The sequence below is a fragment of the Chanodichthys erythropterus genome, chromosome 8, assembly GCF_024489055.1.
Source record: "Chanodichthys erythropterus isolate Z2021 chromosome 8, ASM2448905v1, whole genome shotgun sequence".
In the NCBI taxonomy this organism is placed as follows: Eukaryota; Metazoa; Chordata; class Actinopteri; order Cypriniformes; family Xenocyprididae; genus Chanodichthys; species Chanodichthys erythropterus.
Window position 1 is genome coordinate 1 of NC_090228.1, and position 27,666 is coordinate 27,666.

The 27,666-nt window shown below is 53.1% G+C and overlaps 17 non-coding genes across 17 annotated transcripts; 2 read left to right on the forward strand and 15 right to left on the reverse strand.

The window, feature by feature from the left end:
* The first annotated feature begins 2,858 nt into the window (after nucleotides 1-2,858).
* Nucleotides 2,859-2,939, forward strand: trnak-cuu (transfer RNA lysine (anticodon CUU)). Its single transcript is given in 2 exon segments — nucleotides 2,859-2,899; nucleotides 2,904-2,939. It is a non-coding gene; the product is annotated as a tRNA-Lys (tRNA).
* Nucleotides 2,940-10,317: 7,378 nt separating this feature from the next.
* Nucleotides 10,318-10,393, forward strand: trnam-cau (transfer RNA methionine (anticodon CAU)). The gene has a single exon. It is a non-coding gene; the product is annotated as a tRNA-Met (tRNA).
* A 5,137-nt stretch (nucleotides 10,394-15,530) lies between these two features.
* trnal-cag (transfer RNA leucine (anticodon CAG)) lies at nucleotides 15,531-15,613 on the reverse strand. The gene has a single exon. It is a non-coding gene; the product is annotated as a tRNA-Leu (tRNA).
* Nucleotides 15,614-17,450: 1,837 nt separating this feature from the next.
* trnal-cag (transfer RNA leucine (anticodon CAG)) lies at nucleotides 17,451-17,533 on the reverse strand. Its single transcript has one exon. It is a non-coding gene; the product is annotated as a tRNA-Leu (tRNA).
* Nucleotides 17,534-18,097: 564 nt separating this feature from the next.
* On the reverse strand, nucleotides 18,098-18,180 carry trnal-cag (transfer RNA leucine (anticodon CAG)). Its single transcript has one exon. It is a non-coding gene; the product is annotated as a tRNA-Leu (tRNA).
* A 545-nt stretch (nucleotides 18,181-18,725) lies between these two features.
* On the reverse strand, nucleotides 18,726-18,808 carry trnal-cag (transfer RNA leucine (anticodon CAG)). The gene has a single exon. It is a non-coding gene; the product is annotated as a tRNA-Leu (tRNA).
* A 1,209-nt stretch (nucleotides 18,809-20,017) lies between these two features.
* trnaw-cca (transfer RNA tryptophan (anticodon CCA)) lies at nucleotides 20,018-20,101 on the reverse strand. The gene has a single exon. It is a non-coding gene; the product is annotated as a tRNA-Trp (tRNA).
* Nucleotides 20,102-21,313: 1,212 nt separating this feature from the next.
* On the reverse strand, nucleotides 21,314-21,396 carry trnal-cag (transfer RNA leucine (anticodon CAG)). Its single transcript has one exon. It is a non-coding gene; the product is annotated as a tRNA-Leu (tRNA).
* Nucleotides 21,397-21,868: 472 nt separating this feature from the next.
* trnam-cau (transfer RNA methionine (anticodon CAU)) lies at nucleotides 21,869-21,942 on the reverse strand. The gene has a single exon. It is a non-coding gene; the product is annotated as a tRNA-Met (tRNA).
* A 572-nt stretch (nucleotides 21,943-22,514) lies between these two features.
* Nucleotides 22,515-22,588, reverse strand: trnam-cau (transfer RNA methionine (anticodon CAU)). The gene has a single exon. It is a non-coding gene; the product is annotated as a tRNA-Met (tRNA).
* A 573-nt stretch (nucleotides 22,589-23,161) lies between these two features.
* trnam-cau (transfer RNA methionine (anticodon CAU)) lies at nucleotides 23,162-23,235 on the reverse strand. Its single transcript has one exon. It is a non-coding gene; the product is annotated as a tRNA-Met (tRNA).
* A 572-nt stretch (nucleotides 23,236-23,807) lies between these two features.
* trnam-cau (transfer RNA methionine (anticodon CAU)) lies at nucleotides 23,808-23,881 on the reverse strand. Its single transcript has one exon. It is a non-coding gene; the product is annotated as a tRNA-Met (tRNA).
* A 573-nt stretch (nucleotides 23,882-24,454) lies between these two features.
* trnam-cau (transfer RNA methionine (anticodon CAU)) lies at nucleotides 24,455-24,528 on the reverse strand. Its single transcript has one exon. It is a non-coding gene; the product is annotated as a tRNA-Met (tRNA).
* A 573-nt stretch (nucleotides 24,529-25,101) lies between these two features.
* On the reverse strand, nucleotides 25,102-25,175 carry trnam-cau (transfer RNA methionine (anticodon CAU)). Its single transcript has one exon. It is a non-coding gene; the product is annotated as a tRNA-Met (tRNA).
* A 573-nt stretch (nucleotides 25,176-25,748) lies between these two features.
* On the reverse strand, nucleotides 25,749-25,822 carry trnam-cau (transfer RNA methionine (anticodon CAU)). Its single transcript has one exon. It is a non-coding gene; the product is annotated as a tRNA-Met (tRNA).
* Nucleotides 25,823-26,395: 573 nt separating this feature from the next.
* trnam-cau (transfer RNA methionine (anticodon CAU)) lies at nucleotides 26,396-26,469 on the reverse strand. Its single transcript has one exon. It is a non-coding gene; the product is annotated as a tRNA-Met (tRNA).
* Nucleotides 26,470-27,042: 573 nt separating this feature from the next.
* On the reverse strand, nucleotides 27,043-27,116 carry trnam-cau (transfer RNA methionine (anticodon CAU)). Its single transcript has one exon. It is a non-coding gene; the product is annotated as a tRNA-Met (tRNA).
* Between the last annotated feature and the right edge of the window lie 550 nt (nucleotides 27,117-27,666).

Here is a 27,666-nt window from a genome sequence, read left to right on the forward strand (position 1 = left end):
AGCCCACAGCCAAAGGTTAGCCTTGTCAGAAGTGGGATTCGGAACCCACGCTCCAGGGGAGACTGCGACCTGAACGCAGCGCCTTTGTGACCGATTTTCGGCCATCCTGACAAGAGGGCTGAGGGCGAGCATTTTTGGAGCTCCACCGAATGGCAGACGATAACTGGAAGTTAGGTGCTTCACCGCTCAGCCCAGCCAAAGCACATGCCTCGTTGGCGCAGTTAGGCAGCGCGTCAACGAGTCTCATAATCTGAAGGTCGTGAGTTCGAGCCTCACACGGGGCAGGGTGGTGCCTTGGCGCACGAGAGCGTTTAGACGATAGAGCGGTTTCCTTTATTCCCTTTCGTGTGATCGTCCATTTCTCCTGGGGCCAAAAAGGCTCTTCGGCTCCCCTGGAGGCCAGACAGCATGACATTCTGAGAAAACGTGTGTCTTTTTCAAGTAGTTTCCTGAATCTCATTGGGTCAATTGCGTGGCGCTCCTCTGAAATCGTTGGACGCGCAATGCCCTTGAAATCGGCAGTGTTTTTGTAGGACTAGTGTGGTATAAACGCAGTCGTGGTATTGCTCTCCTGTTCGGTAATGCGTGGCCGTGTCGTCTGCAGTGCTCTTGTTAAGGTTTAAAATCAACTCTGCCAGAGGGTTAAAGACTCTAGCTTGAGCCCGCAGCCAAAGGTTGGGTTTGTCAGAAGTGGGATTCGACCCCACGCCTCCAGGGGAGACTGCGACCTGAACGGCAGCGTCTTAGTGACCGCTCGGCCATCCTGACAAGAGGGCTGAGGGCGAGCAGTATTTTTGGAGCTCCACCGAATGGCAGACGATAACTGGAAGCTAGTAAGCTCACCGCTCAGCCCAGCCTAATAGCACATGTAGGCCTTCGTTGGCGCAGTTAGGCAGCGCGTCAGTCTCATAATCTGAAGGTCGTGAGTTCGAGCCTCACACGGGGCAGGCTGGTGCCTTTTGGCGCACAAGAGCATTTAGACGATAGAGCGGTTTCCTTTTATTCCCTTTCGTGTGATCGTCCATTTCTCCCTGGGGCCAAAAAGGCTCTTCGGCTCCCCTGGAGGCCAGACAGCATGACATTCTGAGAAAACGTGTGTCTTTTCTCAAGTAGTTTCCCTGAATCTCATTAAATTGCGTGGCGTCCTCTGAAATCGTTGGAAGCGGCGAATGCCCTTGAAATCCAGTGTTTTTGTAGGACTAGTGTGGTATAAACGCAGTCGGTGGTATTGCTCTCCTGTTCGTGTAATGCGTGGCCGTGTCGTCGGCAGTGCTCTTGTTAAGGTTTAAAATCAACTCGCCAGAGGGTTAAAGACTCCAGCCTGAGCCCACAGCCAAAGGTTAGCCTTGTCAGAAGTGGGATTCGAACCGCAGCCGCCTCCAGGGGAGACTGCGACCTGAACGCAGCGCCCTTAGACCGCTCGGCCATCCTGACAAGAGGGCTGAGGGCGAGCAGTATTTTTGGAGGTCCACCGAATGGCAGACGATAACTGGAAGCTAGTGCTTCACCGCTCAGCTCCAGCTGAAGCATTATGCCTCGTTGGCAGCAGTTAGGCAGCGCGTCAGTCTCATAATCTGGAAGGTCGTGAGTTCGAGCCTCACACGGGGCAGGGTGGTGCCTTTTACGCACGAGAGCATTTAGATCGATAGAGCGGTTTCCTTTATTCCCTTTCGTGTGATCGTCCATTTCTTCCTGGGGCCAAAAGGCTCTTCGGCTCCCCTGGAGGCCAGACAGCATGACATTCTGAGAAAACGTGTGTCTTTTTCAAGTAGTTTCCCTGAATCTCATTAAATTGCGTGGGCGTCCTCTGAAATCGTTGGACGCGCAATGCCCTCGAAATCCAGTGTTTTTGTAGGACTAGTGTGGTATAAACGCAGTCGTGGTATTGCTCTCCTGTTCGTGTAATGCGTGGCCGTGTCGTCGCAGTGCTCTTGTTAAGGTTTAAAATCAACTCGCCAGAGGGTTAAAGACTCCAGCCTGAGCCCACAGCCAAAGGTTAGCCTTGTCAGAAGTGGGATTCGAACCCACGCCTCCAGGGGAGACTGCGACCTGAACGGCAGCGCCTTTCAGGACCCTGCTCGGCCATCCTGACATAGAGGGCTGAGGGCGAGCAGTATTTTTGGAGGTCCACCCGAATGGCAGACGATAACTGGAAGCTAGTGCTTCACCGCTCAGCCCAGCTGAAGCACATGCCTCGTTGGCGCAGTTAGGCAGCGCGTCAGTCTCATAATCTGGAAGGTCGTGAGTTCGAGCCTCACACGGGGCAGGGGTGGTTGCCTTTTGGCGCACGAGAGCGATTAGACGATAGAGCGGTTTCCTTTATTCCCTTTCGTGTGATCGTCCATTTCTCCCCGTGGGGCCAAAAAGGCTCTTCAAGCCTCTCCTGGAGGCCAGACAGCATGACATTCTGAGAAAACGTGTGTTCTTTTTCAAGTAGTTTCCCTGAATCTCATTAAATTGCGTGGCGTCCTCTGAAATCGTTGGACGGCGCAATGCCCTTGAAATCCAGTGTTTTTGTAGGACTAGTGTGGTATAAACGCAGTCGTGGTATTGCTTTCCTGTTCGTGTAATGCGTGGCCGTGTCGTCGCAGTGCTCTTGTTAAGGTTTAAAATCAACTCGCCAGAGGGTTAAAGAACTCCAGCCTGGAGCCTCCACAGCCAAAGGTTAGCCTTGGTTCAGAAGTGGGATTCGAACCCACGCCTCCAGGGGAGACTGCGACCTGAACGCAGCGCCTTAGACCGGCCGGCCATCCTTGGACATGAGGGCTGAGGGCGAGCAGTATTTTTGGAGGTCCAACCGAATGGCAGACGATAACTGGAAGTTAGTGCTTCACCGCTCAGGCCCAGCTGAAGCACATGCCTCGGTTGGCGCAGTTAGGTGCAGCGCGTCAGTGTCTTACATAATCTGAAGGTCGTGAGTTCGAGCCTCACACGGGGCAGGGTGGTGCCTTTTGGCGCACGAGAGCGTTTAGACGATAGAGCGGTTTCCTTTATTCCCTTTCGTGTGATCGCTCCATTTCTCCTGGGGCCAAAGGCTCTTCGGCTCCCCTGGAGGCCAGACAGCATGACATTCTCTGAGAAAACGTGGTGTCTTTTTCAGCAGTTTCCCTGAACTCTCATTAAATTGCGTGGCGTCCTCTGAAATCGTTGGACGCGCAATGCCCTTGAAATCCAGTGTTTTTGTAGGACTAGTGTGGTGCATAAATCGCAGTCATGGTATTGCTCTCCTGTTCCGTGTAATGCGTGGGCCGTGTCGTCGCAGTGCTCTTGTTAAGGTTTAAAATCAACTCCGCCAGAGGGTTAAAGACTCCAGCTCGAGCCCACAGCCAAAGGTTAGCCTTGTCAGAAGTGGGATCTTCGAACCCACGCCTCCAGGGGAGACTGCGACCTGAACGCAGCGCCTTAGACCGCTCGGCCATCCTGACACAAGGGCTGAGGGCGAGCAGTATTTTTGGAGCTCCACCGAATGGCAGACGATAACTGGAAGTCAGTGCTTCACCGCTCAGCCCAGCCGAGCTACATGCCCGTTGGCGCAGTTAGGGCAGCGCGTCAGTCTCATAATCTGGAAGGTCGTGAGTTCGAGCCTCACACGGGGCAGGGTGGTGCCTTTAAGGCGCACGAGAGCGTTTAGACGATAGAGCGGTTTCCTTATTCCTCCTTTTCGTGTGATCGTCCATTTCTCCTGGGGCCAAAAGGCTCTTCGGCTCCCCTGGAGGCCAGACAGCATGACATTCTGAGAAAACGTCTTTGTTCAAGTAGTTTCCCCTGAATCTCATTAAAATTGCGTGGCGTCCTCTGAAATCGTTGGACGCGCAATGCCCTTGAAATCCAGTGTTTTTGTAGGACTAGTGTGGTATAAACGCAGTCGTGGTATTGCTCTCCTGTTCGTGTAATGCGTGGCCGTGTCGTCGCAGTGCTCTTGTTAAGGTTTAAAATCAACTCGCCAGAGGGTTAAAGACTCCAGCCTGAGCCCACAGCCAAAGGTTAGCCTTGTCAGAAGTGGGATTCGAACCCACGCCTCCAGGGGAGACTGCGACCTGAACGCAGTGCCTTAGACCGCTCGGCCATCCTGACACGAGGGCTGGGAGGGCGAGCAGTATTTTTGGAGCTCCACCGAATGGCAGACGATAACTGGAAGCTAGTGCTTCACCGCTCAGCCCAGCCGAAGCACATGCCCTCAGGTTGGCGCATGTTAGGCAGCGCGCTCAGTCTCATAATCTGGAAGGCCGTGAGTTCGAGCCTCACATCGGGGGCAGGGGTGGGTGCCTTTTGGCGCACCTAGAGCCGCTAGACGATAGAGCGGTTTCCTTTATTCCCTTTCGTGTGATCGTCCATTTCTCCTGGGGCCAAAAAGGCTCTTCGGCTCCCCTGGAGGCCAGACAGCATGACATTCTGAGAAAACGTGTGTCTTTTTTCAAGTAGTTTCCCTGAATCTCATTAAATTGCGATGGCGTCCTCTGAAATCGTTGGACGCGCAATGCCCTTGAAATCCAGTGTTTTTGTAGGACTAGTGTGGTATAAACGCAGTCGTGGTATTGCTCTCCTGTTCGTGTAATGCGTGGCCGTGTCGTCGCAGTGCTCTTGTTAAGGTTTAAAATCAACTCGCCAGAGGGTTAAAGACTCCAGCCTGAGCCCACAGCCAAAGGTTAGCCTTGTCAGAAGTGGGATTCGAACCCACGCCTCCAGGGGAGACTGCGACCTGAACGCAGCGCCTTAGGACCGCTCGGCCATCCTGACACAAGGGCTGAGGGCGAGCAGTATTTTTGGAGCTCCACCGAATGGCAGACGATAACTGTGGAAGCTAGTGGGGCTTCACCTGGCCTGTGGCCCAGCCAAAGCACATGCCTCGTTGGCGCAGTTAGGCAGCGCGTCAGTCTCATAATCTGAAGGTCGTGTGAGTTCGAGCCTCACACGGGGCAGGGTGGTGCCTTTTGGCGCACGAGAGCATTTAGATCGATAGAGCGGTTTCCTTTATTCCCTTTCGTGTGATCGTCCATTTCCTCCTGGGGCCAAAAAGGCTCTTCGGCTCCCCTGGAGGCCAGACAGCATGACATTCTGAGAAAAACGTGTGTCTTTTTCAGAGTAGTTTCCCTGGAATCCTCATTAAATTGCGTGGCGTCCTCTGAAATCGTTGGACGCGCAATGCCCTTGAAATCCAGTGTTTTTGTAGGACTAGTGTGGTATAAACGCAGTCGTGGTATTGCTCTCCTGTTCCTGTAATGCGTGGGCCGTGAGCTCGTCGCAGTGCTCTTTGTTAAGGTTTAAAATCAACTTCGCCATGAGGGTTAAAGACCTCCAAGCCTGAGCCCACAGCCAAAAGGTTAGCCTTGTCAGAAGTGGGATTCGAACCCACGCCCTCCAGGGGAGTACTGCGACCTGAACGCAGCGCCTAGACCGCTCGGCCATCCTGACACGAGGGCTGAGGGCGAGCAGTATTTTTGGAGCTTCCACCGAATGGCAGACGATATTTAGCACTGGAAGCTAGTGCTATCACTGCTCAGCCCAGCTGAAGCACATGCCTCGTTGGCGCAGTTAGGCAGCTGCTGTCAGTCTCATAATCTGAAGGTCGTGAGTTCGAGCTTCACACGGGGCAGGGTGGTGCCTTTTGGCGCCACTGAGAGCGTTTAGACGATAGAGCGGTTTCCTTTATTCTCGTGTGATCGTCCATTTCTCCTGGGGCCAAAAAGGCTCTTTCGGCTCCCCTGGAGGCCAGACAGCATGACATTCTGAGAAAACGTGTGTCTTTTTTCAAGTAGTTTCCCTGAATCTCATTAAATTGCGTCAGGCGTCCCTCTGAAATCGTTGGACGCGCAATGCCCCTTGAAATCCAGTGTTTTTGTAGGACTAGTGTGGTATAGCTAACGCAGTCGTGGTATTGCTCTCCTTGTTCGTGTAATGCGTGGCCGTGTCGTCGCAGTGCTCTTTGGGTTAAGGTTTTAAAATCAACTCGCCAGAGGGTTAAAGACTCCAGCCTGAGCCCACAGCCAAAGGTTAGCCTTGTCAGAAGTGGGATTCGTAACTCCACGCCTTCCAGGGGAGACTGCGACCTGGAACGCAGCGCCTTAGACCGCTTCGGGGCCATCCCTGACATAAGGGCTGAGGGCGAGCAGAGTTTTGGAGGTCCACACCGAATGGCAGATCGATAACTGGAAGTTAGTGCTTCACCGCTCAGCTTTCCAGCTGAAGCACATGCCTCGCTTGGCGCAGTTAGGCAGCGCGTCAGTCTCATAATCTGAAGGTCGTGGAGTTCGAGCCTCACACGGGGCAGGGTGGTTCCTTTTGGCGCACGCAGAGCGATTAGACGATAGAGCGGTTTCCTTTATTCCCTTTTCGTGTGATCGTCCATTTCTTCCTGGGGCCAAAAAGGCTCTTCGGCTCCCCTGGGAGGCCAGACAGCATGACATTCTGAGAAAACGTGCAGTTCTTTTTCTGAGTGAAGTTTCTGAATCTCATTAAAATTGCGTGGCGTCCTCTGAAATCGTTGGACGCGGCAATGCCCTTTGAAATCCAGTGTTTTTGTAGGGACTAGGTGTGGTATAAACGCAGTCGTGGTATTGCTCTCCTGTTCGTGTAATGCGTGGCCGTGTCGTCGCAGTGCTCTTGTTAAGTGTATTAAAATCAACTCGCCTAGAGGGTTAAAGACTCCAGCCTGAGCCCACAGCCAAAGGTTAGCCTTGTTCAGAAGTGGGATTCGAACCCACGCCTCCAGGGGAGACTGCGACCTGAACGCAGCGCTTAGACCGATTTTCGGCCATCCTGACACAAGGGCTGAGGGCTCCAAGTAGCAGTATTTTTGGAGCTCCACCGAATGGCAGATTTCGATAACTGGAAGCTAGTGCTTCACTGCTCATTACCTAGCGGAAGCTACATGCCTCGTTGGCGCAGTTAGGCAGCGCGTCAGTCTCATAATCTTTGAAGGTCGTGAGTTCGAGCCTCACACGGGGCAGGGTGGTGGTTGCCTTGGCGCACGCAGAGCGTTTAGGACGATAGAGCGTGTTTCTTTTATTCCCTTTCGTGTGATCGTCCATTTCTCCTGGGGCCAAAAAGGCTCTTTCGGCTCCCCTGGAGGCCAGACAGCATGACATTCTGAGAAAACGTGTGTCTTTTTTCAAGTAGTTTCCCTGAATCTCATTAAATTGCGTGGCGTCCTCTGAAATCGTTGGATGCGCAATGCCCTTGAAATCCAGTGTTTTTGGTAGGACTCAGTGTGGTATAAACGCAGCTGCCGTGGGGTATTGTTCTCTCTACCTGTTCCCTGTGTAGGCTGATGCGTGGCCGTGTCGTCATGCAGTGCTCTTGTTAAGGTTTTAAAACTGGTCAACTCGCCAGAGGGTTAAAGACTTCCAGCCTGAGCCCACAGCCAGGCAGGTTAGCCTTGACACAGAAGTGGGATTCGAACCCACGCCTCCAGGGGAGACTGCGACCTGAACGCAGCGTCTTCAGACCGCTTTCGGCCATCCTGGACATGAGGGCTGAGGAAGTAGGCGAGCAGTATTTTTGGGAGGTCTCACCGAATGTGGCAGACGATAATCTGGAAGCTAGTGCTGTCACCGCTTCAGCTCCAGCTAGCAACACATGCCTCGTTGGCTAAGCAGTTAGGCAGCGCGTCAGTCTCATAACGTCTGAAGGTCGTGAGTCTTGAGCCTCACACGGGGCAGGGTGGTGCCTTTTGGCGCACGAGAGCGTTTAGACGATAGAGCGGTTTCCTTATTCCCTTTCGTGTGATCGTCTGGCATTTCTTCCTGGGGCCAAAAAGGCCCCGGCTGCCCCTGGAGGCCATGACACGCATGACATTTCCTGAGAGTAAACGTGTGTCTTTTTCAAGTGCTTAGTTTCCCTTGAATCTCATTAAATCTGCGTGGGCGTCCTCTGAAATCGTTGGACGCGCAATGCCTCTTGAAATCCAGTGTTTTTGTAGGACTAGTGTGGTATAAACGCAGTCGTTGGTATTGCTCTCCTCTGTTCGTGTAATGCGTGGTCCGTAGTTCAAGTCGTTTAGTGCGTCTTTGTTAAGGTTTAAAATCAACTCGCCAGAGCAGGTTAAAGACTCCAGCCTGAGCCCACAGCCAAAGGTTGAGCCTTGTCAGAAGTGGGATCTCAAACCCACTGCCTCCAGGGGAGACTGCGACCTGAACGCAGCGGCCTTAGGACCGTTTTCGGCCATCCTGACAAGGTGGGGCTGAGGGCGCAGCAGTATTTTGGAGCTCCACCGAATGGCAGACGATAACTGGAAGCTAGTGCTTCCACCGTTTTCAGCCCAGCCAAAGCTATTGGCATGCCCTCGTTGGCGCAGTTAGGCAGCGCGTCAGTCTCATAATCTGAAGGTCGTGAGTTCGAGCCCTCACACGGGGCAGGGTGGTGCCTTTTGGCGCACGAGAGCATTTAGACGATAGAGCGGTTTCCTTTATTCCCTTTCGTGTGATCGTCCATTTCTCCTGGGGCCAAAAAGGCTCTTCGGCTCCCCTGGAGGCCAGACAGCATGAGCATTCTGAGGGAAAATCGTGTGTCTTTTTCACAGCAGTTTCTGAATCTCATTAGTCTGCGGTGGCAGTCCTCTGAAATCGCTGGACGCGCAATGCCCTTGAAATCCAGTGTTTTTGTAGGACTTAGTGTGGTATAAACAGCAGTCGTGGTATTTGCTCTGCCTGTTCGTGTAGTCATGTGTGCCGTTGTCGTCGCAGTGAAAGCTCTTAGTTAAGGTTTAAAACTCAACTCGGCCCAGAGGGTTAAAGACTCCAGCCTGAGCCCACAGCCAAAGGTTAGCCTTGTCAGAAGTGGGATTCGAACCCACGCCTCCAGGGGAGACTGCATGACCTGAACGCAGCGCTTAGACCGCTCGGCCATCCTGACAAGATGGGCTGAGGGCGAGCAGGGGTATTTTTGGAGGTCCACACGAATGGCAGACGATAACTGGAAGTTAGTGCTTCACCAGCTTCAGCTTCCAGCTGAAGCACATGCCTCGTTGGCGCAGTTAGGCAGCGCGTCAGTCTCATAATCTGAAGGTCGTGAGTTCGAGCCTCACACGGGGCAGGGTGGTGCCTTCTTGGCGCACGAGAGCGATTAGACGATAGAGCCGGTTTCCTTTATTCCTTCGTGTGATTCGTCCATTTTCTTCCTTGGGGCCAAAAAGGCTCTTCGGTTCCTTCTGAAGGCCAGACAGCATGACATTCTGGAGGAAAAATCGCGTGTCTTTTTCAGAGTAGTTTCCCTGAATCTCATTAATAAAAGTATTGCGATGGCGTCCTCTGAAATCGTTGGACGCGCAATGCCCTTGAAATCCAGTGTTTTTGTAGGACTAGTGTGGTATAAAACGCAGTCGTGGTATTGCTCTCCTGTTCGTGTAATGCGTGGCCGTGTCGTCGCAGAGTGCTCTTGGTTAAGGTTTAAAATCAACTCGCCAGAGGGTTAAAGACTCCAGCCTGAGCCAACAGCCAAAGGTTAGCCTTGTCAGAAGTGGGATTCGAACCCACGTTTTCCAGGGGGAGACTGCGACCTGAACGCAGCGCCTTAGACCGCTCGGCCATCCTGACATGAGGGCTGAGGGCTTAGCAGTATTTTGGAGGTCCACCGAATGGCAGACGCATAACTGGAAGCTAGTAGCTTCACCGCTCAGCCCAGCTGAAGCACATGCCTCTGTTGGCGCAGTTAGGCAGCGCGTCAGTCTCATAATCTGAAGGGTCGGTGAGTTCGAGCCTCACACGGGGCAGGGTGGTGCCTTTGGCGCACGTTTAGAGCATTTAGACGATAGAGCGGTTTCCTTATTCCCTTTCGTGTGATCGTCACCATTTCTCCTGGGGCCAAAAAGTGCTCTTTCGGCTCCCCTGGAGGCGGCAGACAGCATGAGCCATTCTGAGAAAACGTGTGTCTTTTTTCAAGTAGTTTCCTGAATCTCATTAAATTGCGTGGCGTCCTCTGAAATCGTTGGACGCGCAATGCCCTTGAAATCCAGTGTTTTTTGTAGGGACTCAGTGTGGTATAAACACAGTCAGTGGTATTGCTCTCCTGTTCGTGTAATGCGTGGCCGTGTCGTCGCAGTGCTCTTGTTAAGGTTTAAAATTACCAACTCTCGCCGAGAGGGTTAAAGACTCCAGGCCTGAAGCCCACAGCCAAAGTGTTAGGCCCCTTGTCAGAAGTGGGATTCGAACCCACGCCTCCAGGGGAGATCATGCGACCTGAACGTGCAGCGCTTTAGGGACCCGCTTCGGCCATCCTGACAAGAGGGCTGAGGGCGAGCAGTATTTTTTGGAGGTCCACCGAATCGGCAGACGATAACTGGAAGTACTAGTGCTCACCGTTGTCAGCCCAGCTGAAGCACATGCCTCGTTGGCGCAGTTAGGTGCAGCGCGTCAGTCTCATAATCTGAAGGTCGTGAGTTCGAGCCTCACACGGGGCAGGGTGGTGCCTTTTGGCGCACGAGAGCTGTTTAGACGTATAGAGCGGTTTCCTTTATTCCCTTTCGTGTGATCGTCCATTTCTCCTGGGGCCAGCTCTTCGGCTCCCCTGGAGGCCAGACAGCATGACATTCTGAGAAAAACGTGTGTCTTTTTCACAGTAGTTTCCTGAATCTCATTAAATTGCAAAGTATGCGTCCTCTGGAAATCGTTGGACGCGCAATGCCCTTGAAATCCAGTGTTTTTGTAGGACTAGCAGTGTGGTATAAACGCAGTCGTGGTATTGCTCTCCCAAGTTCGGTGTATGCAGTACAGCCGTGTCGTCGCAGTGCTCTTTGTTAAGGTTTAAAATCAACTCGCCAGTAGGGTTAAAGACTCCAGCCTGAGCCCACAGCCAAAGGTTAGTGCCTCTGTCAGAAGTGGGATTCGAACCCACGCTCTTCCAGGGGAGATACTGCGACCTGAACGCAGCGCCTTAGACCGCTTCGGCCATCCTGACAAGAGTGGCTGAGGGCGAGCAGTATTTTTGGAGCTCCACCGAATGGCAGACGATAACTGGAAGCTAGTGCTTCACCCGCTCAGCCCAGCCGAAGCACATAAGCTCTCGTTGGCGCAGTTAGGCAGCGCGTCAGTCTCATAATCTGAAGGTCGTGAGTTCGAGCCTCACACGGGGCAGTGGGTGGTGCCTTTTGGCGCATGAGAGCGGCGTTTAGACGATAGAGCGGGTTTCCTTTATTCCCTTTCGTGTGATCGTCCATTTCTCCTGGGGCCAAAAAGGCTCTTCGGCTCCCCTGGAGGCCAGATACAGCATTGGACATTCTGAGAAAACGTGTGTCTTTTTCAAGTAGTTTCCCTGAATCTCATTAAATTGCGTGGCGTCCCTCTGAAATCGTTGGACGCGCAATGCCCTTGAAATCCAGTGTTTTTGTAGGACTCAGTGTGGTATAAACGCAGTCGTGGTATTGCCTCCTCCTTGTTCGTGTAATGCGTGGCCGTGTCGTCGCAGTGAGGCTCTTGTTAAGGTTTAAAATCAACTCACAGCCAGAGGGTTAAAGACTCCAGCCTGAAGCCCACAGCCAAAGGTTAGCCTTGTCAGAAGTGGGATTCGAACCCACGCCTCCAGGGGAGACTGCGACCTGGAACGCAGCGCCTTAGCACCGGCTCGTTGTCATCCTGAGTCAATGCAGGGGCTGAGGGCGAGCAGTATTTTTGGAGGTCCACCGAATGGCAGACGATAACTGGAAGCTAGTGCTTCACCGCTTTCAGCCCAGCCAAAGCACATGTCCTCGCTGGCGCAGTTAGGCAGCGCGTCAGTCTCATAATCTGAAGGTCGTGAGTTCGAGCCTCACACGGGGCAGGGTGGTGCCTTTTGGCGCACGAGAGCGTTTAGACGATAGAGCGGTTCTCCTTTATTCCCTTTCGTGCAGGATCGTCCATTTCTCCTGGGGCCAAAAAGGCTCTTCGGCTCCCCCTGAGGCCAGACAGCATGACATTCTGAGAAAATCGTGTGTCTTTTTCAAGTAGTTTCCCTGAATCTCATTAAATTGCGTGGCGTCCTCTCTGAAATCGTTGGACGCGCAATGCCCTTGAAATCCAGTGTTTTTAGAAATTAGGACTAGTGTGGTATAAACGCAGTGCCGTGGTATTGCTCTCCTGTTCGTGTAATGCGTGGCCGTGTCGTCGCAAGTGCTCTTGTTAAGGTTTAAAAATCAACTCGCCAGAGGGTTAAAGACTCCAGCCTGAGCTTCCACAGCCAAAGGTTAAAGCCTTTGCTCAGAAGTGGGATTCGAACCCACGCCTCCAGGGGAGACTGCGACCTGAACGCAGCGCCTTAGGACCGCTGCCATCCTGGACACGCAGGGCTGAGGGCGAGCAGTATTTTTGGAGCTCCACCGAATGGCAGACGATAACTGGAAGCTAGTGCTTCACTGCCAGTCAGCCCAGCCGAAGCATGCATGCCTCGTTGGCGCAGTTAGGCAGCGCGTCAGTCTCATAATCTGAAGGTCGTGAGTTCGAGCCTCACACGGGGCAGGGTGGTGCCTTTTGGCGCATTTCGAGTAGCGTTTAGACGATAGAGCGGTTTCCTTTATTCCCTTTCGTGTGATCGTCCATTTCTCCTGGGGCCAAAAAGGCTCTTCGGCTCCCCTGGAGGCCAGACAGCATGACATTCTGAGAAAACGTGTGTCTTTTTTTCAAGTAGTTTCCCTGAATCTCATTAAATTGCGTGCACAGCGTCCTCTGAAATCGTTGGACGCGCAATGCCCTTGAAATCCAGTGTTTTTGTAGGACTCAGTGTGGTATAAACGCAGTCGTGGTATTGCTCTCCTGTTCGTGTAATGCGTGGCCGTGTCGTCGCAGTGCTTCTTGTTAAGGTTTAAAATCAACTCGGGCCAGAGTGGTTAAAGACTCCAGCCTGAGCCCACAGCCAAAGGTTAGCCTTGTCAGAAGTGGGATTCGAACCCACGCCTCCAGGGGAGACTGCGACCCTGAACGCAGCGCCTTAGACCGCTCGGCCATCCTGACACGGAGGGCTGAGGGCGAGCAGTATTTTTGGAGGGCCTCCACCGAATGGCAGACGATAACTGGAAGCTAGTGCTTCACCGCTCAGCCCAGCTGAAGCACATGCCTCGTTGGCGCAGTTAGGCAGCGCGTCAGTCTCATAATCTGAAGCTGTCGTGAGTTCGAGCCTCACATCGGGGCAGGGTGGGTGCCTTTTGGCGCACGCAGGAGCGTTTAGACGATAGAGCGGTTTCCTTTATTCCCTTTCTCGTGTGATCGGTCCATTTTCCTGGGGCCAAAAAGGCTCTTCGGGCTCCCCTGGAGGCCAGACAGCATGACCATTCTGAGAAAACGTGTGTCTTTTTCAAGTAGTTTCCCTGAATCTCAAATTAAATTGCGTGGCGTCCCCTCTGAAATCGTTGGACGTTGCGCAATGCCCTTGAAATCCAGTGTTTTTGTAGGACTAGTGTGGTATAAACGCAGTCGTGGTATTGCTCTCCTGTTCGTGTAATGCGTGGCCATGTTCGTCGCAGTGCTCTTGTTAAGGTTTAAAATCAACTCGCCAGAGGGTTAAAGACTCCAGCCTGAGCCCACAGCCAAAGGTTAGCCTTGTCAGAAAGTGGATTCGAACCCACGCCTCCAGGGGAGACTGCGACCTGAACGCCTAGCGCCTTAGACCGCTCGGCCATCCTGACACGAGGGCTGAGGGCGTAGCAGTATTTTTGGAGGCTTCCCACCGAATGGCAGACGATAACTGGAAGCTAGTGCTTCACCGCTCAGCCCAGCCGAAGCACATGCCTCGTTGGCGCAGTTAGGCAGCGTTGCGTCAGTCTCATAATCTTTGAAGGTCGTGAGTTCGAGCCCTCACACGGGGCAGGGTGGTGGCCTCTTTGGCGCATCGAGAGCGTTTAGACGAGTAGAGCGGTTTCCTTTATTCCCTTTCGTGTGATCGTCCATTTCTCCTGGGGCCAAAAAGTGCTCTTCGAAGCCTCCCCTGGAGGCCAGACAGCATGACATTCTGAGAAGGGACGTGTGTCTTTCTTCACAGTTTCTGAATCTCATTAAATTGCGTGGCGTCCTCTGAAATCGTTGGACGCTGCAATGCCTCTTGAAATCCAGTGTTTTTTGTAGGGACTAGTGTGGTATAAACACAGCTGCCGTGGTATTGCTCTCCTGTTCGTGTAATGCGTGGCCGTGTCGTCGCAGTGCTCTTGTTAAGGTTTAAAATCAACTCGCCAGAGGGTTAAAGACTCCAGCTTCTCTGAGTTTCCACAGCCAAAGGTTAGCCTTGTCAGAAGTGGGACTTCGAACCCACGCTCCAGGGGGAGTACTGCTTTACCTGAACGCAGCGCCTTAGGACCGCTTCGGCCATCCTGACACGAGGGCTGAGGGCGAGCAGTATTTTTGGAGCTTTCCACCGAATGGCAGACGATAACTGGAAGTTAGTGCTTCACCGCTCAGCCCAGCTGAAGCACATGCCTCGTTGGCGCAGTTAGGCAGTTGCGTCAGTCTCATAATCTGAGGTAGGTCGTGAGTCTCGAGCCTCACACGCCCGGGCAGGGTGGTGCCTTTTTGGCGCACGCAGAGCGTTTAGACGTATAGAGCGGTTTCCTTTATTCCCTTTCGTGTGATCGCTCCATTTTCTCCTGGGGTTGTGGCCAAAAAGGCTCTTCGGCTTCCCCTGGAGGCCAGACAGCATGACATTCTGAGAAAACGTGTGTCTTTTTCGAAGTAGTTTCCCTGAATCTCATTAAATTGCGTGGCGTCCTCTGGAAATCGTTGGACGCGCAATGCCCTTGAAATCCAGTGTTTTTTGTAGGACTAGTGTGGTATAAACGCAGTCGTGGTATTGCTCTCCTGTTCGTGTAATGCGTGGCACGTGTCGTCGCAGTGCTCTTGTTAAGGTTTAAAATCAACTCGCCAGAGGGTTAAAGACTGCCAGCCTGAGCCCACAGCCAAAGGTTAGCCTTGTCAGAAGTGGGATTCGAACCCACGCCTCCAGGGGAGACTGCGACCTGAACGCAGCGCCTTAGACCGCCCTCGGCCATCCTGACAAGAGGGCTGAGGGCGAGCAGTATTTTTGAGAGCTCCACCCGAATGGCAGATGATAACTGGAAGTTAGTGCTTCACCGCTCAGCCCAGCTGAAGCACATGCCTCGTTGGCGCAGTTAGGCAGCGCTGTCAGTCTCATAATCTGAAGGTCGTGAGTTCCGAGCCTCACATCGGGCAGGGTGGTGCCTTTTGGCGCACGAGAGCGTTTAGACGATAGAGCGAAGTTTCCTTTATTCCCTTTCGTGTGATCGTCCATTTCTCCTGGGGCCAAAAAGGCTCTTCGGCTCCCCTGGAGGCCAGACAGCATGAGCATTCTGAGAAAACGTGTGTCTTTTCAAGTAGTTTCCCTGAATCTCATTAGTCTGCGTGGCGCTCCTCTGAAATCGTTGGACGCGCAATGCCCTTTGAAATTCCAGTGTTTTTTCTTGTAGGACTAGTGTGGTATAAACGCATGTCAAGTAAGGTATTGCTTCCTTTGTTCGTGTAATGCGTGGCCGTGTCGTACAAGCAGTGCTCTTGTTAAGTTTTAAAATCAACTCGCCAGAGGGTTAAAGACTCCAGCCTGAGCCCACAGCCAAAGGTTAGCCTTGTCAGAAGTGGGATTCGAACCCACGCCTCCAGGGGAGACTGCGACCTGAACGCAGCGCCTTAGACCGCTCGGCCATCCTGACATGAGGGCTGAGGGCGAGCAGTATTTTTGGAGGTCCACCGAATGGCAGACGATAACTGGAAGCTAGTGCTTCACCGCTCAGCCCAGCTGAAGCACATGCCTCGTTGGTGCAGTTAGGCAGCGCGTCAGTCTCATAATCTGAAGGTCGTGAGTTCGAGCCTCACACGGGGCATGGTGGTTCCTTTTGGCGCACGAGAGCGATTAGACGATAGAGCGGTTTCCTTTATTCCCTTTCGTGTGATCGTCCATTTCTCCTGGGGCCAAAAAGGCTCTTCGGCTCCCCTGGAGGCCAGACAGCATGACATTCTGAGAAAACGTGTGTCTTTTTCAAGTAGTTTCCCTGAATCTCATTAAATTGCGTGGCGTCCTCTGAAATCGTTGGACGCGCAATGCCCTTGAAATCCAGTGTTTTTGTAGGACTAGTGTGGTATAAACGCAGTCGTGGTATTGCTTTCCTGTTCGTGTAATGCGTGGCCATGTCGTCGCAGTGCTCTTGTTAAGGTTTAAAATCAACTCGCCAGAGGGTTAAAGACTCCAGCCTGAGCCCACAGCCAAAGGTTAGCCTTGTCAGAAGTGGGATTCGAACCCACGCCTCCAGGGGAGACTGCGACCTGAACGCAGCGCCTTAGACCGATTTTTGGATTTTTGGAGGTCCACCGAATGGCAGACGATAACTGGAAGCTAGTGCTTCACCGCTCAGCCCAGCTGAAGCACATGCCTCGTTGGCGCAGTTAGGCAGCGCGTCAGTCTCATAATCTGAAGGTCGTGAGTTCGAGCCTCACACGGGGCAGGGTGGTGCCTTTTGGCGCACGAGAGCGTTTAGACGATAGAGCGGTTTCCTTTATTCCCTTTCGTGTGATCGTCCATTTCTCCTGGGGCCAAAAAGGCTCTTCGGCTCCCCTGGAGGCCAGACAGCATGACATTCTGAGAAAACGTGTGTCTTTTTCAAGTAGTTTCCCTGAATCTCATTAAATTGCGTGGCGTCCTCTGAAATCGTTGGACGCGCAATGCCCTTGAAATCCAGTGTTTTTGTAGGATTCAGTGTGGTATAAACGCAGTCGTGGTATTGCTCTCCTGTTCGTGTAAATGCGTGGCCGTGTCAGTCGCAGTGCTCTTGTTAAGGTTCTAAAATCAACCTCGCCAGAGGGTTAGAAGACTCCTAGCCTGAGCCCACAGCCAAAGGTTAGCCTTGTCAGAAGTGGGATTCGAACCTCCACGCCTCCAGGGGAGACTGCGACCTGAACGCAGCGCCTTAGACCACTCGGCCATCCTGACACGAGGGCTGAGGGCGAGCAGTATTTTTGGAGCTCCACCGAATGGCAGACGATAACTGGAAGCTAGTGCTTCACCGCTCAGCCCAGCCAAAGCACATGCCTCGTTGGCGCAGTTAGGCAGCGCGTCAGTCTCATAATCTGAAGGTCGTGAGTTCGAGCCTCACACGGGGCAGGGTGGTGCCTTTTGGCGCACGAGAGCGTTTAGACGATAGAGCGGTTTCCTTTATTCCCTTTCGTGTGATCGTCCATTTCTCCTGGGGCCAAAAGGCTCTTCGGCTCCCCTGGAGGCCAGACAGCATGACATTCTGAGAAAACGTGTGTCTTTTTCAAGTAGTTTCCCTGAATCTCATTAAATTGCGTGGCGTCCTCTGAAATCGTTGGACGCGCAATGCCCTTGAAATCCAGTGTTTTTGTAGGACTAGTGTGGTATAAACGCAGTCGTGGTATTGCTCTCCTGTTCGTGTAATGCGTGGCCGTGTCGTCGCAGTGCTCTTGTTAAGGTTTAAAATCAACTCGCCAGAGGGTTAAAGACTCCAGCCTGAGCCCACAGCCAAAGGTTAGCCTTGTCAGAAGTGGGATTCGAACCCACGCCTCCAGGGGAGACTGCGACCTGAACGCAGCGCCTTAGACCGCTCGGCCATCCTGACATGAGGGCTGAGGGCGAGCAGTATTTTTGGAGCTCCACCGAATGGCAGACGATGACTGGAAGCTAGTGCTTCACCGCTCAGCCCAGCTGAAGCACATGCCTCGTTGGCGCAGTTAGGCAGCACGTCAGTCTCATAATGTGAAGGTCGTGAGTTCGAGCCTCACACGGGCAGGGGTGGTGCCTTTTGGCGCACGAGAGCGTTTAGACGATAGAGCGGTTTCCTTTATTCCCTTTCGTGTGATCGTCCATTTCTCCTGGGGCCAAAAAGGCTCTTCGGCTCCCCTGGAGGCCAGACAGCATGACATTCTGAGAAAACGTGTGTCTTTTTCAAGTAGTTTCCCTGAATCTCATTAAATTGCGTGGCGTCCTCTGAAATCGTTGGACGCGCAATGCCCTTGAAATCCAGTGTTTTTGTAGGACTAGTGTGGTATAAACGCAGTCGTGGTATTGCTCTCCTGTTCGTGTAATGCGTGGCCGTGTCGTCGCAGTGCTCTTGTTAAGGTTTAAAATCAACTCGCCAGAGGGTTAAAGACTCCAGCCTGAGCCCACAGCCAAAGGTTAGCCTTGTCAGAAGTGGGATTCGAACCCACGCCTCCAGGGGAGACTGCGACCTGAACGCAGCGCCTTAGACCGCTCGGCCATCCTGACATAAGGCTGAGGGCGAGCAGTATTTTTGGAGGTCCACCGAATGGCAGACGATAACTGGAAGCTAGTGCTTCACCGCTCAGCCCAGCCGAAGCACATGCCTCGTTGGCGCAGTTAGGCAGCGCGTCAGTCTCATAATCTGAAGGTCGTGAGTTCGAGCCTCACACGGGGCAGGGTGGTTCCTTTTGGCGCACGAGAGCGATTAGACGATAGAGCGGTTTCCTTTATTCCCTTTCGTGTGATCGTCCATTTCTCCTGGGGCCAAAAAGGCTCTTCGGCTCCCCTGGAGGCCAGACAGCATGACATTCTGAGAAAACGTGTGTCTTTTTCAAGTAGTTTCCCTGAATCTCATTAAATTGCGTTGGACGCGCAATGCCCTTGAAATGCAGTGTTTTTGTAGGACTAGTGTGGTATAAACGCAGTCGTGGTATTGCTCTCCTGTTCGTGTAATGCGTGGCCGTGTCGTCGCAGTGCTCTTGTTAAGGTTTAAAATCAACTCGCCAGAGGGTTAAAGACTCCAGCCTGAGCCCACAGCCAAAGGTTAGCCTTGTCAGAAGTGGGATTCGAACCCACGCCTCCAGGGGAGACTGCGACCTGAACGCAGCGCCTTAGACCGCTCGGCCATCCTGACACGAGGGCTGAGGGCGAGCAGTATTTTTGGAGCTCCACCGAATGGCAGATGATAACTGGAAGCTAGTGCTTCACCGCTCAGCCCAGCTGAAGCACATGTTCGTTGGCGCAGTTAGGCAGCGCGTCAGTCTCATAATCTGAAGGTCGTGAGTTCGAGCCTCACACGGGGCAGGGTGGTGCCTTTTGGCGCACGAGAGCGTTTAGACGATAGAGCGGTTTCCTTTATTCCCTTTCGTGTGATCGTCCATTTCTCCTGGGGCCAAAAAAGGCTCTTCGGCTCCCCTGGAGGCCAGACAGCATGACATTCTGAGAAAACGTGTGTCTTTTTCAAGTAGTTTCCCTGAATCTCATTAAATTGCGTGGCGTCCTCTGAAATCGTTGGACGCGCAATGCCCTTGAAATCCAGTGTTTTTGTAGGACTAGTGTGGTATAAACACAGTCGTGGTATTGCTCTCCTGTTCGTGTAATGCGTGGCCGTGTCGTCGCAGTGCTCTTGTTAAGGTTTAAAATCAACTCGCCAGAGGGTTAAAGACTCCAGCCTGAGCCCACAGCCAAAGGTTAGCCTTGTCAGAAGTGGGAGTCGACCCCACGCCTCCAGGGGAGACTGCGACCTGAACGCAGCGCCTTAGACCGCTCGGCCATCCTGACAAGGGGCTGAGGGCGAGCAGTATTTTTGGAGCTCCACCGAATGGCAGACGATAACTGGAAGTTAGTGCTTCACCGCTCAGCCCAGCCAAAGCACATGCCTCGTTGGCGCAGTTAGGCAGCGCGTCCAAGTCACATAATCTGAAGGTCGTGAGTTCGAGCCTCACACGGGGCAGGGTGGTGCCTTTTGGCGCACGAGAGCGTTTAGACGATAGAGCGGTTTCCTTTATTCCCTTTCGTGTGATCGACCATTACACCTGGGGCCAAAAAGGCTCTTCGGCTCCCTGGAGGCCAGACAGCATGACATTCTGAGAAAACGTGTGTCTTTTTCAGTAGTTTCCTGAATCTCATTAAATTGTGTGGCGTCCTCTGAAATCGTTGGACGCGCAATGCCCTTGAAATCCAGTGTTTTTGTAGGACTAGTGTGGTATAAACGCAGTCGTGGTATTGCTCTCCTGTTCGTGTAATGCGTGGCCGTGTCGTCGCAGTGCTCTTGTTAAGGTTTAAAATCAACTCGCCAGAGGGTTAAAGACTCCAGCCTGAGCCCACAGCCAAAGGTTAGCCTTGTCAGAAGTGGGATTCGAACCCACGCCTCCAGGGGAGACTGCGACCTGGAACGCAGCGCCTTAGACCGCTCGGCCATCCTGACATGAGGGCTGAGGGCGAGCAGTATTTTTGGAGCTCCACCGAATGGCAGACGATAACTGGAAGCTAGTGCTTCACCGCTCAGCCCAGCCCAAGCATGCCCTCGGTGGCGCACTCAGGCACCGCGTCAGACTCAAACTCTGAAGGTCGTGAGTTCGAGCCTCACACGGGGCAGGGTGGTGCCTTTTGGCGAACGAGAGCGTTTAGACGATAGAGAGGTATCCTTTATTCCCTTTCGTGTGATCGTCCATTTCTCCTGGGGCCAAAAGGCTCTTCGGCTCCCCTGGAGGCCAGACAGCATGACATTCTGAGAAAACGTGTGTCTTTTTTCAAGTAGTTTCCCTGAATCTCATTAAATTTCGTGGCGTCCTCTTAAATCGTTGTTCGCTCAATGCCCTTGATATCCAGTGTTTTTGTAGGACTTGTGTTGTATAAAAGCAGTCGTGGTATTGCTCTCCTGTTCGTGTAATGCGTGGCCGTGTCGTCGCAGTGCTCTTGTTAAGGTTTTAAAATCAACTCGCCAGAGGGTTAAAGACTCCAGCCTGAGCCCACAGCCAAAGGTTAGCCTTGTCAGAAGTGGGATTCGAACCCACGCCTCCAGGGGAGACTGCGACCCTGAACGCAGCGCCTTAGACCGCTCGGCCATCCTGACATGAGGGCTGAGGGCGAGCAGTATTTTTGGAGGTCCACCGAATGGCAGACGATAACTGGAAGCTAGTGCTTCACCGCTCAGCCCAGCCAAAGCACATGCCTCGTTGGCGCAGTTAGGCAGCGCGTCAGTCTCATAATCTGAAGGTCGTGAGTTCGAGCCTCACACGGGGCAGGGTGGTGCCTTTTGGCGCACGAGAGCATTTAGACGATAGAGCGGTTTCCCTTATTCCCTTTCGTGTGATCGTCCATTTCTCCTGGGGCCAAAAAGGCTCTTCGGCTCCCCTGGAGGCCAGACAGCATGACATTCTGAGAAAACGTGTGTCTTTTTCAAGTAGTTTCCCTGAATCTCATTAAATTGCGTGGCGTCCTCTGAAATCGTTGGACGCGCAATGCCCTTGAAATCCAGTGTTTTTGTAGGACTAGTGTGGTATAAACGCAGTCGTGGTATTGCTCTCCTGTTCGTGTAATGCGTGGCCGTGTCGTCGCAGTGCTCTTGTTAAGGTTTAAAATCAACTCGCCAGAGGGTTAAAGACTCCAGCCTGAGCCCACAGCCAAAGGTTAGCCTTGTCAGAAGTGGGATTCGAACCCACGCCTCCAGGGGAGACTGCGACCTGAACGCAGCGCCTTAGACCGCTCGGCCATCCTGACATGAGGGCTGAGGGCGAGCAGTATTTTTGGAGGTCCACCGAATGGCAGACGATAACTGGAAGCTAGTGCTTCACCGCTCAGCCCAGCTGAAGCACATGCCTCGTTGGCGCAGTTAGGCAGCGCGTCAGTCTCATAATCTGAAGGTCGTGAGCCTCACACGGGGCAGGGTGGTGCCTTTTGGCGCACGAGAGCGTTTAGACGATAGAGCGGTTTCCTTTATTCCCTTTCGTGTGATCGTCCATTTCTCCTGGGGCCAAAAAGGCTCTTGACTCCCCTGAGAAAACGTGTTGAATCTCATTAAATTGCGTGGTCCTCTGAAATCGTTGGACGCGCAATGCCCTTGAAATCCAGTGTTTTTGTAGGACTAGTGTGTAGTCCAGAGGGAGGAGCCCCAGGAGAAATGGACGATCACACGAAAGGAAACCGGCGCTCTATCGTCTAAACGCTCTCGTGCGCCAAAAAAGCACCAGCCTGCCCCGTGTGAGGCTCGAACTCACGACCTTCAGATTATGAGACTGACGCGCTGCCTAACTGCGCCAACGAGGCATGTGCTGTGACGAGTTGTGAGCGGTGAAGCACTAGCTTCTAGATCATCTGCCATTCGGTGGAGCTCCAAAAATACTGCTCGCCCTCAGCCCTCGTGTCAGGATGGCCGAGCGGTCTAAGGCGCTGCGTTCAGGTCGCAGTCTCCCCTGGAGGCGTGGGTTCGAATCCCACTTCTGACAAACCCAACCTTTGGCTGCGGGCTCAAGCTAGAGTCTTTAACCCTCTGGCGAGTTGATTTTAAACCTTAACAAGAGCACTGCGACGACACGGCCACGCATTACACGAACAGGAGAGCAATACCACGACTGCGTTTATACCACACTAGTCCTACAAAAACACTGGATTTCAAGGGCATTGCGCGTCCAACGATTTCAGAGGACGCCACGCAATTTAATGAGATTCAGGGAAACTACTTGAAAAAGACACACGTTTTCTCAGAATGTCATGCTGTCTGGCCTCCAGGGGAGCCGAAGAGCCTTTTTGGCCCCAGGAGAAATGGACGATCACACGAAAGGGAATAAAGGAAACCGCTCTATCGTCTAAACGCTCTCGTGCGCCAAAAGGCACCACCCTGCCCCGTGTGAGGCTCGAACTCACGACCTTCAGATTATGAGACTGACGCGCTGCCTAACTGCGCCAACGAGGCATGTGCTTCAGCTGGGCTGAGCGGTGAAGCACTAGCTTCCAGTTATCGTCTGCCATTCGGTGGAGCTCCAAAAATACTGCTCGCCCTCAGCCCTCGTGTCAGGATGGCCGAGCGGTCTAAGGCGCTGCGTTCAGGTCGCAGTCTCCCCTGGAGGCGTGGGTTCGAATCCCACTTCTGACAAGGCTAACCTTTGGCTGTGGGCTCAGGCTGGAGTCTTTAACCCTCTGGCGAGTTGATTTTAAACCTTAACAAGAGCACTGCGACGACACGGCCACGCATTACACGAACAGGAGAGCAATACCACGACTGCGTTTATACCACACTAGTCCTACAAAAACACTGGATTTCAAGGGCATTGCGCGTCCAACGATTTCAGAGGACGCCACGCAATTTAATGAGATTCAGGGAAACTACTTGAAAAAGACACACGTTTTCTCAGAATGTCATGCTGTCTGGCCTCCAGGGGAGCCGAAGAGCCTTTTTGGCCCCAGGAGAAATGGACGATCACACGAAAGGGAATAAAGGAAACCGCTCTATCGTCTAAATGCTCTCGTGCGCCAAAAGGCACCACCCTGCCCCGTGTGAGGCTCGAACTCACGACCTTCAGATTATGAGACTGACGCGCTGCCTAACTGCGCCAACGAGGCATGTGCTTCGGCTGGGCTGAGCGGTGAAGCACTAGCTTCCAGTTATCGTCTGCCATTCGGTGGAGCTCCAAAATACTGCTCGCCCTCAGCCCTCGTGTCAGGATGGCCGAGCGGTCTAAGGCGCTGCGTTCAGGTCGCAGTCTCCCCTGGAGGCGTGGGTTCGAATCCCACTTCTGACAAGGCTAACCTTTGGCTGTGGGCTCAGGCTGGAGTCTTTAACCCTCTGGCGAGTTGATTTTAAACCTTAACAAGAGCACTGCGACGACACGGCCACGCATTACACGAACAGGAGAGCAATACCACGACTGCGTTTATACCACACTAGTCCTACAAAAACACTGGATTTCAAGGGCATTGCGCGTCCAACGATTTCAGAGGACGCCACGCAATTTAATGAGATTCAGGGAAACTACTTGAAAAAGACACACGTTTTCTCAGAATGTCATGCTGTCTGGCCTCCAGGGGAGCCGAAGAGCCTTTTTGGCCCCAGGAGAAATGGACGATCACACGAAAGGGAATAAAGGAAACCGCTCTATCGTCTAAACGCTCTCGTGCGCCAAAAGGCACCACCCTGCCCCGTGTGAGGCTCGAACTCACGACCTTCAGATTATGAGACTGACGCGCTGCCTAACTGCGCCAACGAGGCATGTGCTTCGGCTGGGCTGAGCGGTGAAGCACTAGCTTCCAGTTATCGTCTGCCATTCGGTGGAGCTCCAAAAATACTGCTCGCCCTCAGCCCTCGTGTCAGGATGGCCGAGCGGTCTAAGGCGCTGCGTTCAGGTCGCAGTCTCCCCTGGAGGCGTGGGTTCGAATCCCACTTCTGACAAGGCTAACCTTTGGCTGTGGGCTCAGGCTGGAGTCTTTAACCCTCTGGCGAGTTGATTTTAAACCTTAACAAGAGCACTGCGACGACACGGCCACGCATTACACGAACAGGAGAGCAATACCACGACTGCGTTTATACCACACTAGTCCTACAAAAACACTGGATTTCAAGGGCATTGCGCGTCCAACGATTTCAGAGGACGCCACGCAATTTAATGAGATTCAGGGAAACTACTTGAAAAAGACACACGTTTTCTCAGAATGTCATGCTGTCTGGCCTCCAGGGGAGCCGAAGAGCCTTTTTGGCCCCAGGAGAAATGGACGATCACACGAAAGGGAATAAAGGAAACCGCTCTATCGTCTAAACGCTCTCGTGCGCCAAAAGGCACCACCCTGCCCCGTGTGAGGCTCGAACTCACGACCTTCAGATTATGAGACTGACGCGCTGCCTAACTGCGCCAACGAGGCATGTGCTTCGGCTGGGCTGAGCGGTGAAGCACTAGCTTCCAGTTATCGTCTGCCATTCGGTGGAGCTCCAAAAATACTGCTCGCCCTCAGCCCTCGTGTCAGGATGGCCGAGCGGTCTAAGGCGCTGCGTTCAGGTCGCAGTCTCCCCTGGAGGCGTGGGTTCGAATCCCACTTCTGACAAGGCTAACCTTTGGCTGTGGGCTCAGGCTGGAGTCTTTAACCCTCTGGCGAGTTGATTTTAAACCTTAACAAGAGCACTGCGACGACACGGCCACGCATTACACGAACAGGAGAGCAATACCACGACTGCGTTTATACCACACTAGTCCTACAAAAACACTGGATTTCAAGGGCATTGCGCGTCCAACGATTTCAGAGGACGCCACGCAATTTAATGAGATTCAGGGAAACTACTTGAAAAAGACACACGTTTTCTCAGAATGTCATGCTGTCTGGCCTCCAGGGGAGCCGAAGAGCCTTTTTGGCCCCAGGAGAAATGGACGATCACACGAAAGGGAATAAAGGAAACCGCTCTATCGTCTAAATGCTCTCGTGCGCCAAAAGGCACCACCCTGCCCCGTGTGAGGCTCGAACTCACGACCTTCAGATTATGAGACTGACGCGCTGCCTAACTGCGCCAACGAGGCATGTGCTTCGGCTGGGCTGAGCGGTGAAGCACTAGCTTCCAGTTATCGTCTGCCATTCGGTGGAGCTCCAAAAATACTGCTCGCCCTCAGCCCTCGTGTCAGGATGGCCGAGCGGTCTAAGGCGCTGCGTTCAGGTCGCAGTCTCCCCTGGAGGCGTGGGTTCGAATCCCACTTCTGACAAGGCTAACCTTTGGCTGTGGGCTCAGGCTGGAGTCTTTAACCCTCTGGCGAGTTGATTTTAAACCTTAACAAGAGCACTGCGACGACACGGCCACGCATTACACGAACAGGAGAGCAATACCACGACTGTGTTTATACCACACTAGTCCTACAAAAACACTGGATTTCAAGGGCATTGCGCGTCCAACGATTTCAGAGGACGCCACGCAATTTAATGAGATTCAGGGAAACTACTTGAAAAAGACACACGTTTTCTCAGAATGTCATGCTGTCTGGCCTCCAGGGGAGCCGAAGAGCCTTTTTGGCCCCAGGAGAAATGGACGATCACACGAAAGGGAATAAAGGAAACCGCTCTATCGTCTAAATGCTCTCGTGCGCCAAAAGGCACCACCCTGCCCCGTGTGAGGCTCGAACTCACGACCTTCAGATTATGAGACTGACGCGCTGCCTAACTGCGCCAACGAGGCATGTGCTTCGGCTGGGCTGAGCGGTGAAGCACTAGCTTCCAGTTATCGTCTGCCATTCGGTGGAGCTCCAAAAATACTGCTCGCCCTCAGCCCTCGTGTCAGGATGGCCGAGCGGTCTAAGGCGCTGCGTTCAGGTCGCAGTCTCCCCTGGAGGCGTGGGTTCGAATCCCACTTCTGACAAGGCTAACCTTTGGCTGTGGGCTCAGGCTGGAGTCTTTAACCCTCTGGCGAGTTGATTTTAAACCTTAACAAGAGCACTGCGACGACACGGCCACGCATTACACGAACAGGAGAGCAATACCACGACTGCGTTTATACCACACTAGTCCTACAAAAACACTGGATTTCAAGGGCATTGCGCGTCCAACGATTTCAGAGGACGCCACGCAATTTAATGAGATTCAGGGAAACTACTTGAAAAAGACACACGTTTTCTCAGAATGTCATGCTGTCTGGCCTCCAGGGGAGCCGAAGAGCCTTTTTGGCCCCAGGAGAAATGGACGATCACACGAAAGGGAATAAAGGAAACCGCTCTATCGTCTAAACGCTCTCGTGCGCCAAAAGGCACCACCCTGCCCCGTGTGAGGCTCGAACTCACGACCTTCAGATTATGAGACTGACGCGCTGCCTAACTGCGCCAACGAGGCATGTGCTTTGGCTGGGCTGAGCGGTGAAGCACTAGCTTCCAGTTATCGTCTGCCATTCGGTGGAGCTCCAAAAATACTGCTCGCCCTCAGCCCTCGTGTCAGGATGGCCGAGCGGTCTAAGGCGCTGCGTTCAGGTCGCAGTCTCCCCTGGAGGCGTGGGTTCGAATCCCACTTCTGACAAGGCTAACCTTTGGCTGTGGGCTCAGGCTGGAGTCTTTAACCCTCTGGCGAGTTGATTTTAAACCTTAACAAGAGCACTGCGACGACACGGCCACGCATTACACGAACAGGAGAGCAATACCACGACTGCGTTTATACCACACTAGTCCTACAAAAACACTGGATTTCAAGGGCATTGCGCGTCCAACGATTTCAGAGGACGCCACGCAATTTAATGAGATTCAGGGAAACTACTTGAAAAAGACACACGTTTTCTCAGAATGTCATGCTGTCTGGCCTCCAGGGGAGCCGAAGAGCCTTTTTGGCCCCAGGAGAAATGGACGATCACACGAAAGGGAATAAAGGAAACCGCTCTATCGTCTAAACGCTCTCGTGCGCCAAAAGGCACCACCCTGCCCCGTGTGAGGCTCGAACTCACGACCTTCAGATTATGAGACTGACGCGCTGCCTAACTGCGCCAACGAGGCATGTGCTTCGGCTGGGCTGAGCGGTGAAGCACTAGCTTCCAGTTATCGTCTGCCATTCGGTGGAGCTCCAAAAATACTGCTCGCCCTCAGCCCTCGTGTCAGGATGGCCGAGCGGTCTAAGGCGCTGCGTTCAGGTCGCAGTCTCCCCTGGAGGCGTGGGTTCGAATCCCACTTCTGACAAGGCTAACCTTTGGCTGTGGGCTCAGGCTGGAGTCTTTAACCCTCTGGCGAGTTGATTTTAAACCTTAACAAGAGCACTGCGACGACACGGCCACGCATTACACGAACAGGAGAGCAATACCACGACTGCGTTTATACCACACTAGTCCTACAAAAACACTGGATTTCAAGGGCATTGCGCGTCCAACGATTTCAGAGGACGCCACGCAATTTAATGAGATTCAGGGAAACTACTTGAAAAAGACACACGTTTTCTCAGAATGTCATGCTGTCTGGCCTCCAGGGGAGCCGAAGAGCCTTTTTGGCCCCAGGAGAAATGGACGATCACACGAAAGGGAATAAAGGAAACCGCTCTATCGTCTAAACGCTC